Genomic DNA, 15,832 nt, shown 5'->3' with positions numbered 1-15,832 from the left:
CACAATTTTCATTATGAAGTGGCCAGTGGGTGTAATTTAATATTTACATGGAACATAACTCACTCAGAACATTATTAACAAAACAAATGTAACATCAATAAGAGCGGAGATATAAATCAGTCAATTTCTGTAAAAACTAGATAACATAGAACCTAGACCAAATGATAACATTATCAATCTTTATTAATTATCAGGAGGGCCTGACAAGGACAGCTGTCTAGTCCTTCGCATGATATGAAAAACCAAGGTCCCGTGTATACATTGGAATGCACGTAAAAGATCCCTTGGCAGTTGGAATTCAATATAAGAGTAGGCGATAGTGCCGCTGCCCGGGCAAAATTTCCCTCATAGCACACTGTATGGCATATGCCCGTCTTCATTAGCCCACTATAGGAGCAGAACAGTAGGTCGTTAATCCCCATTTCATTTCATTTATTAATTATCACTGGTTTATCATTAGGGTGTCACATTTTTTAAAATCGTATAAAAATTGTGACCTCTTAAAGTGATCACAAACTAAAAATGTTATTTTTCGTACAATCAGGGGCCATAAATCCAGGAAGTTACAGTAGATATGACCGAATATCGAAAGGAACCGAGATCTTTGCGAGATATACCAATATTTCAAGCTTTGTCAAAATTAATAAAAGTTGTGACCTGTAGAGTATCCACAAACAAAATGTGAACGGACACACGGATGGACAGACAGGGGCGACGACAATATACGTTCACATGAAAATGTTGGCGTATAAAAAGTGTTAAAATATATAATGTCTCTTAATAAAACTGTTCCAAAACCCCAATGACCAAGAGAAAGAGATACTTTAAAATGGCAAAAAATAAACACATGTAAGCACATAAATTATAATGTTTATGGGGGATTTGCAGTCAGGCAGTTTCAGTCCAGAATGAAAAATATGCACACACATTTTACTAAGAAATTCTGCCTTGTGGGTTTACTGCTGAAAGCTTTTCTCCAAAACAATTGAATATCCCAAAATGATTTAGCGACATATTTATTTATCATGTCCCAAACTTCTGCATTTATAGCAATTAACGAGAAAAGACACAAAGCAAAATCATAACAAATCACAATTATACAAAAACCAAAGATAGGTTTCCAGGCAATGAAACATACGCCCACGGCAGCTAAATCATTCGGGCAGTCAACAAGAGTTGTCAAATATTTTTACTTTTTTCGGTAATGAAGAAATTATAATACATTAAAATCTGATTAAGAGTAACAACTCATTAAGTAATTATCAGAAAACCATTAGAATTTGTTTGGTTTTTATAAAATTTTGCCCCATGCTCACGTTTAGTATACAAAACTTTTAACATCATGGGTTTAGCTGTTTAAGTTATCAAAATTCATTGAAAATCAAAATACTTGTTCGTCTCATGACCTTAAACTCTGTATATCAATCTGAAGTCAATCGGATGATAACTTTAGAACTAGAGCGTCACAACAGACTTCTTCGTCTCATGACCTTAAACACTGTGTATAAATTTGAAGTCAATCGGATATTAACTTTAGCCTCTTGAGCATTTACAAGATTTTTTGAAGTGATCAAGGACCATAACTCTGGCAGTAATTATTGAAAATCGCTGAAAATGAATAGGCTTTTTCGTTTCATGACCTTAAACACTGTGTATAAATTTAAACTCAATCGGATATTAACTTTAGTCTCTAGAGCGTCCACAAGATTTTTCAAAGTGATCACGGGCCATAATTCTGGCAGTAATTATCGGAAATCGTTGAAAATCAATAGGATTCTTTGTCTCATTACCTTAAACACTGTGTATAAATTTAACGTCAATCGGATATTAACTTTGACCTCTAGAGCGTAAACAAGATTTTTTGAAGTGATCAAGGGCAATAATTCTGGCAGTAATTATCGGAAATCGCTGAAAATCAATAGGCTTCTTCGTCTCATGCCCTTAAACACTGTGTATAAATTTAAAGTCAATCGGATATTAACTTTGACCTCTAGAGCGTCCACAAGATTTTTTAAAGTGATCAAGGGCTATAACTCTGGCAGTAATTATTGGAAATCGCTGAAAATCAAACGGCCTCTTCGTCTCATGACCTTAAACACTGTGTTTAAATTTAAAGTCAATCGGATATTAACTTTAGCCTCTAGAGAGTCCACAATTTGCTTGTGGACGACGGCCGGACGGGGGCGCCGACAATATACGACCACATGGGCGTATAAAAATGGTACTCTCATGCTTCTAAATTTACACACAACACAGTTAAAAAGCAAAACAACCAATTCCCTATTGTATAATAATATTTGAAAGTCAACACAATAAACCTTGTACAATAGAACATCCACACAAAATATAACCATTTTTTAACGCTGGGTCATTCTACGTCAAGTGGGCCAGGGGTGGGAAAATGACCCCCTCGAAAAAAATATGTGTTATTGTACATGTAAAAACTAGAAACTTTGCAAAATTTGTGGTCTGTAGCTTGAAAAATGACTGAGATATGGGCATTTGAGTTTCATGAGTTACCCATAAGTTTTCGAAACAAAATATGTATCAATAATTTACTTTAGTTTCAGACATCTTATTTTTACCTTTCTAGTGAAGATATACAGCTCAAATTTGGTAATCTTAAAGAACTTTTTGTGTAGATTATGAATCTGCAATCAGTGGTACAGTTCGCATGCTACTTGATCATAAAAACCGAAAAAAAATTGGTGTAATTGTATATTTTCTGGATTTTGTAGTGCTCCAGGAGATACAAAGAAATAGATATAGACACAAATTTTGGCCTATCCAGAGATTGCCGGTAGCACTACATAAGAAACATATGAAACGCATCAGCCTTCATTAGATTCCCAGAAAATTGGCCTATAATATGGTTTCAGACACAAATTTTCGAAAATTGCCGGTAGATGAGCACCTAAAAATCTTAAACTTGGTGTAAACATAGTTTGTACTAATGTCTCCAACATATGTTTAATCCATTCTTGTCCCATGCGATTTCAATCTTTTTTTCGATTTTTTAAAAATCTGTGTTTTGGGTCATTATTCTACAGTAAACTTCGCATAAGTTGGATCTAAGTGGACCGACCAATTTTATCCGAGTTAAGTGAAGATCCGAGTTAGCCAAAGACCTAGTTCAGCTCTGAACGTAGGTCTCATTATCGCCCTGTACGTTTAGGAACCGTCCTATTGAATCCTTGTCGAAATAAAATCGGTTCCATGTCAATTTTACTGGGCAACATTTTACTGCTAAACGGTCGTATGTCAGTCTCTGAATGCCTCAACAATGTAAAGGAACATTGTAGTGAGAAAATAAGACCTTGCTTACCTCGCTAGAGTCAGTATGTGCAACACAACATGCTGTTAAAAATGCGTCCCATTCGGTTTTGGTAGACGCCATTGGGGTCTAGATGTGGGGTGGCGCACGGATATACGTGGCTCGGCAGGGCTCGACACTGCCGGCGGCCTCGGCCTTCGAATTTTAGAATTTGGCCGCAGATTCGTGGCCATGTATGGTCGCAGATTAGTGCTGGGTATCGAGAGTTATTTTTACTATCGATAATCGGTATCGAAACAATCTTATTTTCACGATCGTAATGAAGAATAGATTACGTGTTTTAGAAATTAAAGTCAAACCATATATACGATGTTTTTGTTCGTCTAATTAATAATAAACTGTCTCATATTACGTATAAATTGTTTAAATAATGTAGCCTTGGTTCCGAATGACGAAATACCATTGATAGGCCTATATGTATGTGCAGGAACCAAAATAAAATGAGCACGAGTCGATTCAAAACATTGCGTACGTGAGCACGACAAATACCAATATGGTGGACAAATCGTTGTCGATTCGTGTGCAAAAACTAAAGAAAATGTAATAGCCTAAAGAGCTTGTTATCACGAATTCGTAAATTGTTTATTATTATTTAAAAAAATACAGCCTTGATTCCGAAAGAAGAAATATTTATAAATAGCCTAATGAGCAGATGAATTCTGAAAGGGGAAAAACTCTGAATTATTTACACATCCGGGTATCTCCAATTTTGCGAATTCCATGATATGGCGATTATTGTTTCAAACTAAAGTATTGTTTAAATGTGGGTGAATTTATTTTAACATTTTTTTTTAAAAGCTAAATTGAGATTGAGACTTTGAAGTAAATATAGAGTGACCGATGTAGGCTATTGTATTATTATATATATACGAAGCCGAAGGATTAAGTCACAGAAAACATCGAGTCGACTCCTACGCACGCACGAAAAATAGACGAAGAGAACGATACCGGTACTCGATAGTGCTTTTTGGCATATCTTATCGATACTATCGATATTTTACCCAGCTCTACCGATGATATATAGCAATACTTTCAACTCTCAATATGGCTACATGCCGATTTTTTAAATATTTTTTAGAATAAAAAAATTGTACTTAAAACGGTACGATAAGAATTTTCACCCTTAACTCAATAACTGTAAGGATGCATTATTTTTGTAAAAGTAATAAAAATATTGTAACAACATTTTGACTGAGAAACAATAAACAGATTTACATATGATCGACATATTAAAACCTTCTAAATAAGCTGATAATATCATAATTCATGACATAAAAATTGGCCTTGGGTTTTCAATTTTTGGCCTTGGATCAAGGTTGCACTTTGGCCTATCGTAGGCCGAAGTTGGCCTTCGATCAAAAAAACGAATTTCGAGCCCTGTGGCTCGGCCATATAAGACGAAACGAAATTAAGGCAAGCTGGGGTTGGGAAAATTAGAATCTTGCCTAGCCCAATTACAATTATATTTTTTCAAAAATTCCAATTTCGTTTCGTCTTATATGGCCGAGTTGTGTAAATTTATGTGTTGCCCTGTATTTGGATTTCAATGACATCTGCCAGGGCGTTTGGCGGAGGGGACGTATTTTTAACAGCATGCTGTGAACATACTGCCGATCCAGCTTAGGCGAAGGAAAAAAGCCAGAATTAGATCAAATAGACCAACCATTTTGATCCGAGTTGAGCAAAAATCTGACTTACACGCAGAATTTTATTAAGAAACCAGGCAGGATACGCCTACATTTTGCAACAGATGGATAGAGAACAAGCTATACAAAAAATGATTTTTCAAACAATTAAGGGCCATAATTCAGGAAGTTACAATCTGATATGCGCGAATATCGACAGGAACCAAGATCTTTGGGTCATAAAGATATATTTCAAGTTTCATCTAAATCAGATAAAAATTGTGACTTCTAGAGGGTCAACAACCTTGATATACCATACCATATGCGTGGGGGGTTGGATGGCTGAATGGTTAGCACGCGCGCGCTGCATCATGCGGCCTGTCATTGAGTCAACTGGCGTGGTATCGAATTCCCGGTTGTACGTGACAAGGAGTAGGGTCGCCTGTCCAACCTCGTGGGTTTTCTCCGGGTCCTCCGGTTTCCTCCCACTGCTAAAGACTCCTACGCGCAAGCGAATTATTGAAATAAAATTAAACCATATGTTAGTCCCGAAATGACCTAGTTTGTGTCGAGTGGACGTTAAACCCCATTTCCCTCTCTCTCGCTCACTATTTGCGTACGAGTGGTGGCCATTTTGTCCGGCAGTTTTGGTCCGATTATCACGAATTTCAAAATCAACCATCATTAAGGTGTAACGGTGATATACTAATCCGATATGCACGAATATCAAAAGGAACCAAGATCTGTGAGTTATAAACATGCCTTTCAAGTTTCATCAAAATCTGGTGAAAGCTAAAAACGCGATTTTTCGTACAATCAGGGGCCATAATCCATGAAGTTACGGTCTGATACATGCCAATATCGAATGCAAACGAGATCTTTGGGAGATAAACCTATATTTCAAGTTTTGTAAAATCGGATAAAAATTGTGACCTGTAGAGTGTCCACAAACAATTGTGGACGGAGGGACAGGGGCGACGACAATATACGTCCACATGAAAATGTAGGCGTATAGAAAGTGCAGAATCAAAGGGTCCAAACGATTTTATCCGAGGTGAGCAAAGATCCGACTTATACGAATCCGACTTATGCGAGGTTTACTGTATTTTGATGGCATATATTCGGGTTGACGATAATATTTTGAAGGGGGGTATGTTTTTAAATAAAGAAATAAACAAGCCAACAGTGAGGCTGGTGTCCCGCGCCGAAATCCCAAAATAAATAGATGACACATTAATTAATCGCACATTTATTTTTTTCAAAAGTATCGGGCAATCAAACTATTCACTGAGTTTCACCCCTCTCTATCAGATAGAATCAAGATTATCTTGTCCCAAAGCATCAACCAATGAAATTGATCAGCTCTGTTTAGCTTCACATCGAAATGTTAATCATTGAACTCAGTCAAGACATTCACCTAATGAACATCTACATCAAGTTTACACACTCTACCTCAATTAAAAATAGAGTTGTTATGTTCCAAAGTCTTGACCAATCAAATTACGTATCGCTCTTTAGCCTAAACAGAAATTTGTCACCATCGAACTTAGTCAGCATAATGATATAATGAATCTATATTCTGAGTTTCATCACTCTCACTTCATTATAACCAAAGTTATCGTGCCCCAAAGCATCAACCAATCAGATTGCTTATCTCTGCTTACCGTAAGCAGACAATGTTCATCATCGAACTCCATCAAGGCATTCACCTAATGAACGTCTAAACAAAGTTTGAACATTCTACCTCAATTACAAGGAGAGTTATTGTGTTCCCAAAGACTCGACCAATCAAACTTAGTCAGCATAATGATATAATGAATCTATATTCTGAGTTTCATCACTCTCACTTCATTATAACCAAAGTTATCGTGCCCCAAAGCATCAACCAATCAGATTGCTTATCTCTGCTTACCCTCAGCAGAAAATGTTCATATCGAACTTAGTCAAGGTATTGATGTAATAAAGCTATACACCAAGTGTCCTCACTCTCACTTAATTAGAACTAAAGTTATTGTGTCCCAAAGCATAAACCAATCAAATTGTTTATCTCTGCTTACCCTAAGCAGAAAATTCTCATCTTCGAACTCCATCAAGGCATTCACCTAATTGATACCTACACCAAGTGTGAACATTCTAACTCAATTAGAATGAGAGTTATTGTATTCCAAAGTCTCGACCAATCAAATTGCTTATTGCTCTGTTTACCCTGAGCAGAAAATGCTCATTATCGAAATTAGTTAAGGTATCGATGTAATGAAACTATACACCAAGTTTCATCACTCTCACTTAATTAGAACTAAAGTTATCCTGTCCCAAAGCATCAACCAATCAAATTGCTCATCTCTGCTTAACCTAAGCAGATAATGCTCATCTTCGAACTCCATCAAGGTATTGACCTAATAAACACCTACACCAAGTTTGAACATTGTAGCTCAATTAGAAAGAGAGTTATTGTGTCCCAAAAATTGTGATGGACAGACAGACAGACCGACGGACGAACCCATTTTAATAGTACCCTGCTTTCTTCGAAAAGCGGGGAACAACAAGCTAAGAAACAGCTTCAAATGTTTTGATTGGAATAGTGTAACTTAAAGTAGTTTTGTTTTATACGATAGTATCATCTGGGGTTTAATTATAATAGACCTGCTTATCAGTCCAACCATCAAGGATGGGTTGGTTGTATGTTGAATCTAGTTGGGGGTGTAAGATTGAGCATACAATAACTGAAGAACTCACTTCTTCTTGGTATAGTTCTCTATGTAGTGGTGTATAATTTGCTACTTTTCAGTTTGTCTGTTTGTTTGTTTGGTCTTGTTATTTAATTAATGGGATTTAAAGTTTTATTTTTCATAGTTAGAAAAGTAAAAAAAGATGTTATGGGTTGTGGTGTATATACGTTTCTATTGTAGTTATACTTTTGAAGTTTTGGTCTTGGTTTTGTGGGAACTAAGATTTGATTCTAATGTTTGGTGGAATTTATTCTTTGTGTCCTTAGTTTAAAATATTAAGGAGTTACTTTTGTTCTAGAAGGTTTTGTTGTACATTTCACTTGGAGGTTGTTTATCAGGTGATATGATTTGTTGTATTCTGATTGGTTATTTGGGTGGCGCATTTTATTAAAAGATATGAATCAGTATCTTTTCTCACTCTTCTTTTTCTGCTTGGATGACTGGTTCGTTCCCGAGATTCATACAGCTCTTTTCCACAAATTGGTAAGACACATTTATATTACATTTACATAACTTTAAAATACATGAATGCTTGATATGTGACTTTGTTTTGTGAAATAAAGTGTGTAGAATGAATGATTATATATTATGATTTTATGAAATAATTTAGAGATTTTTTCAAAGATGGAAGTCAATCATTGGGTTATACTGTGATATGATTGAGATTGTATAACACTGACTTATATCATTAGTTTAGTATGGAATGTATTTTTGTTCTTTCAGGGCATGTTGTTATTCTTATCCATGAGGCTTTTGACATTCTTCGTGTGATGCTCTGATGCTTCATCTTTAACCTGTAACCGCATTCGCGGAATGATCATTATATTATTTTGTAACTATGTGATATTGGTGATATTTATATAAACTTTTAAAACCATCTTGCGTTATCATTTCTCCTCACCCTATGCCGAACACTTAACGCATCGAGTCTAAATTTTTATTTAGGCGCCGCATATAGCTGCGACATATTCTTGTAACAATACTTAACAATAATACATATACAATAATGACACACAGGCTAGGTAACTTAAAGTAGCTAAGTCTCTAACTCATTATCATCCAAAGTCTTCAAGATTGAAAACACGATTTATTTGTCAATTTAAATCAATATTGATGTTGTGATCTTACCATGAAAAGATGAGCTTCTTATATCCAGTATTTAAGACAAAATAAACATTTGTGTACCATAATGCGTTCAGCGCCATTTGTATCAATGGACTTGAATAACGAGGCTAGACATATTCCACAAGTTATGTCAAACGGTGATGACATATTCTTATCCGGAGAGCATGCGAAATAAATACTATCATCAGTGTAGATTGGAATAACCAGACGCTATAGAGATTGCCATTCGATTGAGACTTCTGGCGTATTTCGCTGAACATAACTGATTAGAAATTACAGTAAAACAGAAACTATTGAATGTAAATCAGTTTATATACATTCATATTACATTATTATATGCATTGTGACCCATTTGTGTCAATTTCTAAGAAATAACTTATCAGACTTGCCCTTCAGTAAATCCTGCTGCCTGCCTGTGGTCAACTACTGCTTTTTTTTTCAATAAACACTTTTCAAAATTTCAGGACTTTTATACCTTTAGCTTTGTTTCTTAGTAACCCAAGTTTTATAATCCTTAATACATTAACGTCTACTGAATTAACTGGACAAAAGATAATAATTTATGAAACAATGTCTCTCTAATTACAGAGTTGACTTTGATTAGGCTTCTGGCTAATCTGTAATGGTTGGGACCTCAAATTAACTATGCTCAAACTCAAATTCTACCTGGTCATATATTTCAAATTGTTCCTGATACTAAAGATGTGGCTGCTGGGAATAACCCGGTGTTAATGGTGACAAGAGAAACAATGTGTCATCCTGCCAATAGCCATGATAAAGGTTGTCAAATAAATTTTGATAGTGAGGCAGCGATGAAAGATGTTTCAAGTTCTAGTGCCAAAAGTACCAGCAGTCAATTAAGACCATGGACATGTAGAAATTTGTTAAACAAATCCACCTGTACAAGTATCCGACAAAGTGCTTAGACAAAAAGATATCTCATTCAGTGGAAGAATTGTCCAGCAACTTCGAATTCTTGAGTTCTGGAGAAGGAACTTGATTATAGTGCTCAACAAAACATAAATGAAAATTCAAATAGAATACAAGGACCCAGATTATGTTTACCTGATGAAAACATTAACCAGTACAATTTGCAAGAACATCATTTTAGGCCTTACAGGAATCCTATGTACAGAAATAGAAATTATTATCAAGAAAATAGGGATAGATTATGTTAATTTGATTAATCGAAAAATAAACTATACACCAAGTTTCATCACTCTCACTTAATTAGAACTAAAGTTATCGTGTCCCAAAGCATCAACCAATCAAATTGCTTATCTCTGCTTACAATAAGACAAAAATGCTCATCTTCGAACTCCCTCAAGGCATTGACATAATAAACACCTACACCAAGTTTGGACATTGTAGTTCAATTAGAAAGAGAGTTATTGTGTCCCAAAAAGTGTGACGGACGGACGGACAGAAAGACGAACGAACCCATTTTAATAGTCCCCTACTTTCTTCGAAAGGCGGGGGACAATAACGTGTAAAGTGACTCATGCAAATTTGTCCATTTCTCGGTTACTGTTCATATTACAAACCAATTTCGGCATAGATTGTCTTCGTATAGATACAAGCTTCAAGTTTATGAACATTACATAGAAATATTTTAAAATATGAAAAGCCTGAATGGGTTGTAAATTGCTTAATTTAAAAACCCTTTTAATTAAGTTTGACATTTTTTGTGCCATTTATCCGTAACAAAAAAGATTAGAATTTGCACCATCAAACATATGAACTTTGTAATCTTATTATACATATCGGGCAATAAATAATTAACCTAGAACCCATAAACTGAAATTAAAGACAGGTTGCCAGGCAACGAAACATACGCCCACAGCAGCTAAATCGTCCAAGCGGTCGACAAGGGTTGTCGCATATTTATTCCTTTGTAGGTAATTGGGGGCCTTTACAAGACAGTTCCATACAGATCAGATAATAACTGGACCAATGGTGGAAACATGACCCCCTCCCAAAAAAATATATGTTATAGTATGTGGTCTTAAACTAAGAAATCCGAAATTTTAGCTCTACAGACTGGAAACTTGCTGAGATATGGCCTGAGATATTCATACTGTTCGCGCCACCAGGTGGCAAAATGTGGAACAAATGAACTATTCACTTTTATTTTCAGGATTTCCACAGCCTCTGGCACAGTCACTATTGTATACACAAACTCCAAAATTGGCATAGTTAATGTCAGTCCGTCTTATTATATCAATTTACAAAAGATTTTAAGTCGAAGGGATATATACTTTTCCAAATTTTCAGTCTCGAAATCCAATACAAAATATACCTATTTTCACCTCCAATTTTGGCCATGTGGGACAGAGGTTAAAATTCTGAAAAAGTTTGATAATAAAACTTGAATTACCTACATTAAAATTACATACATTAAAATTAAAGTCCATGTTGTGTATTTGATTGCTTATATTTTTAGTTGGCACTTGAAATTGTTGACTTTTCACGTTGATTTTAAAATAACTTCTGAATGACCTATACTCCTCAAACGTGTCTATTTAGAGTGACTTATTACGTAGATTACAAATATGTAATCATTTTGGATGTACATTGTATCGTTCTAATTTTATTTTGACTCAAAATGAGAACGAAATGGTTAATACGATTCACGAATTGGAATAATGGGATTTGATGATCAGATTAAAATTATTTCTGAAAGACTAAGATCCGTCATATTTGTCATTTGTCTTAATATCAGGCATGATTCTTGGGATTAAAAAAAATAACTGAAATACGCTGAGGTATATGATTGAGGCAAGCCATATAGGCAAGCCTTGAAATAACTGATTTTCGGCCGAACATTTCAGATTTTCAGCCTGACAAATACTTTATAAAGTATATTAAACCAAAAAACTGTTGAAATTTACTATGTTTATATATATTATTATACATACATTTATTAATAAAATAAATTGATGACTCACATACAACCTGGAGTTTTAAGTTTTTATATGTATATGGAATACAACTTTATAGTTCATATAATAATGTCATTAATCACTTTGGTGGGGCTGGGGACTAAATCCTAAAAACTCTGATTAAGATTCAAATTTAACTAAAGAATAGACATCTTGAGTTGTCGTAAATGGTTAAGAATCTGCCAAGTCATTTTTGATCCACTTTTCTAGTCTACGGTTCGTGTTTGTAATTTTCGAACTGGTAACGGCGACAGCCCCCGTTTAGAAGTGTCTGTATGAGAGACATAAGACGCAGTACCAGTCTTTGAATTTTCTGGAACGGTCCCACTAGCCGGGATATCCGTGTCCGAGGGTTGGGAAAAGTAAGAAGTTTTTTTATTCGACATGTTTTCACGGCTCTTCTATTTACATTCACATCGGAAGTGTCCAACAAAGTGAGATATTTTCGTATAAAAAGTCTGTCCCTAATTACATCCATAGTCAACTTGAACATTTTCTTGTAAACTAATTTCAAAATATTATTACTTTTATTACTAATAATTTATATAATTACATGTCATGTTAGGTGTGATTTAGAGCTAATCATATACGAAAGTACAAAAGTAACGCAAAAGTTAGCTACGAGATTCGAATAACCAGTGTACAAGAGCCGATTCTCAATATTATTCATTATTTTATCCTCACGCGGCCGAGAGAGATACATGTATAAATAGTAATATTTTTACTATGACTCGGGTCGTTGATATAACCAGCGTAAAAGAGTCGATTCTAAAACTTATAGAAGATTTATCTGCACGCGGCCGAGATATAAATAGTAACATTTTCACTATGACTCGGGTCATTGATATTTTTGGTCCTGGACTTTCGAGTCTAATAATAAATAGCGATCGACTCGAATATTTTTGACTTTATGTTTTACAAAAACACGGTCGGACAATTATGTCCGGACGAAAGGCAATTTGGCCTGTCAAAAGGGGTCAATTCGCCCTGACGCTTATTTCAGCGCTTGCATAAAGGCGTGCCAAATTACTAGGGAGGTTCGGGGACATGGGCCCCCCCCCACCCCCCGGTGAAAATTTTTAAAATTTAACTTTAAATCGTGAGCAAATTCCAGCAAAAATTAAAAATACAAAACAAAGATAGGTTGCCAGGCAACAAAACATACGCCCACTGCAGCTAAATCGTCCGAGCTGTCGTCAAGGGTTGTTGCATTATTATTTCTTTGTAGGTAATTGGGGGCCTTTACAAGACAGTTCCATACAGATCAGAAAATAAATTTTGTCGTTTGAGGGTTTACAAGGTTCTACAAACTGAAACAAGGGTCTCAACTCTGGAAGTAATCTACAGAAATAGTTGAAATTTGACAGGCTTTTTCGTTTTACTAATTTAAATAATATATATTTCATACAGATCACATGATCACTTTTGCCATAACTCTAGAAATTATTGACGGAAATTGCTGAAATTCAATAGACCTGTTTCACAAATTTAAATGATGCATATAGATTTCATACATATCGGGTGATAACTTTCATCAATCGAGTATTGTAGTACTATGGACTTCTTTATTTGTTGTGTTTCCTTGTGATCGTAAATAATACTACAGCAATAATAGTTTCACAGCTTTATTGGTAAATTGGAATAACTTTGCAGGTTCCTCGTTCTTAATGATAATGGCTGGTAGGAATTTCTGGCTGAGCTCTCATTAAAACTCACTTCAACCCTTCAATTTATACCTATCTCATTTCGGCAGGTCCTTAGTACTTTTCCATTGAAAATACGTAATAAACTTGTTTATTTCCCAACACTAACAGAGATAGATATTACCTTATTTGGTCTAACAACCATAGGTCAATAAACAGCCAGAATTTGATGACTATTTTGACAATGATTATAATTTGACCAAAATATCACTGCTTTTTACGAATAACTATATCCACGTTCATTAAGTATGTGTGATTTGACTTTATAGACAAAATTGAAGAGACAATTTTATAAAGACCCAAAATTGTCTCAAAGGCCAAAGTGCTACAGCATTAACAAGGTTTAACAAAGTGAAACAAGGGCAATAACTCTAGAAGTATTTATTGTAAATTGCTGAAATTCAATAGGCTTTTTCGTTTCACTAATTTAAATCATGCATATAAATTTCACAAAGATCGAGTGTTAATTTTTTGCGCAAGAGCATTCACAAGGATCAATAAAGTGAAACAAGGGCCATAACTCTAGACGTAATAAAAGGAAATTGCTGAAATTCAATAGGCTTCTTCGTTTCAGTAATCTAAATAATGCATATAAATTTCACATAACTTTTGGCGTTCGAGCGTTCAGAAGGTTCAATAAAGTGAAACAAGGGCCATAACTCTAGAAGTAATAAACGGAAATTGCTGAGATTCAACAGGCTTCTTCATTTCCCTAATTCAAATATTGAATATAAATTTCACAAAGATCGGATGTTAACTTTTGTCATTAGAGTGTTCACAAGGTTCAACAAAGTGAAACAAGGGCCATAACTCTAGACGTAATAAACGGAAATTGCTGAAATTCAATAGGCTTCTTCGTTGCTTGCAAGACTGAAGGCTTTCACTGTGCCAAGGCGTCACACGATCGCCAGATCCATGACAAAAGACTATCCCCACCTCCCCCCCCCCCCAATAAAAACACACATTTGCATAACTCAGATATTGACAGATATCGAAAAATAAAGTTGAGCTACGCGAAATGGAAAAAGAACAGTTTCGCGAAATGGACGAAAAGCAATGTCGCAATAGATATTAATATCAAAGTAAAATGAAATTGAGTTTAACACCATTCTGATCGGAATGGACCATGAGGAATGTTTTGAACGTACAGCGGCGCTAGCCTACTCTTATATACAATTCCAACTGCCAAGGGATCTTTTACAGTTACACCAATGTGTATGCGGGACTTCGGAATCGCGTTCATGTCAGCTACTGAAATATGTAAGAACTCTACGATTTGACCGAAGGTGAAAGCCTAATAATAATCTTAACAAAAACAATAGTGTTTCACACTGAGTGTGAAACCCTAACAAAGTGAAACAAGGGCCATAACTCTAGAAGTAATAAACGGAAATTGCTGAAATTCAATAGGCTTCTTTGTCTCACTAATGTAAATAATGCATATAATTTTCAGAAAGATCGAATGATAACTTTTGACGTTAGAGCATTCACAAGGATCAATAAAGTGAAACAAGGGCCATAACTCTAGACGTAATAAACGGAAATTGCTGAAATTCAATAGGCTTCTTCGTTGCTTGCAAGACTGAAGGCTTTCACTGTGCCAAGGCGTCACACGATCGCCAGATCCATGACAAAAGACTATCCCCACCTCACACCCCCTAAACAAACACACACTCCCCCCCCCCCCCAAATAAAAACACACATTTGCATAACTCAGATATTGACAGATATCGAAAAATAAAGTTGAGCTACGCGAAATGGAAAAAGAACAGTTTCGCGAAATGGACGAAAAGCAATGTCGCAATAGATATTAATATCAAAGTAAAATGAAATTGAGTTTAACACCATTCTGATCGGAATGGACCATGAGGAATGTTTTGAACGTACAGCGGCGCTAGCCTACTCTTATATACAATTCCAACTGCCAAGGGATCTTTTACAGTTACACCAATGTGTATGCGGGACTTCGGAATCGCGTTCATGTCAGCTACTGAAATATGTAACTGGTTCAAAAATTAAATATCGCCAATTTTCTGGTTTCGTGCACGTTAAAGATTTGACGTCACTAACATGTAAAAATTTACTATTAATTACAGACAGAGTCCAGGATCAAACAACTGAAGCAGTCAAGAGCCAGGATGTTCGCGACTACTTTGTTTTTTTATATTTACTGATACTATCATATTTCATTATTTGTTAGCGTAGGACATTGTCATTTATATATATATTAAACATGTATTATATGTCTTATCATAGAAGTCTATAGTGTTATCTTCTTTCGTAATCATTTGTTTAAATACCTTAATTGTTTGTACCTTTCTAACCAGGGTAATTATATAACTGTTAAATTAAAAAACGGATAACTCCTACCTCT

The 15,832-nt window shown here is 35.3% G+C and overlaps 1 protein-coding gene across 4 annotated transcripts in view; it reads right to left on the bottom strand.

The window, feature by feature from the left end:
* LOC126825385 (sodium- and chloride-dependent glycine transporter 1) overlaps positions 1-15,832 on the bottom strand; it is a 337,837-nt gene that overhangs the window by 289,077 nt on the left and 32,928 nt on the right. The gene's annotated exons all lie outside the window — the stretch shown is intronic.

This window comes from Patella vulgata, chromosome 6 (genome assembly GCF_932274485.2).
Source record: "Patella vulgata chromosome 6, xgPatVulg1.2, whole genome shotgun sequence".
In the NCBI taxonomy this organism is placed as follows: Eukaryota; Metazoa; Mollusca; class Gastropoda; family Patellidae; genus Patella; species Patella vulgata.
The sequence above is the reverse complement of the archived record's forward strand: the minus strand, read 5'-3'. Positions and strand labels throughout refer to the sequence as shown.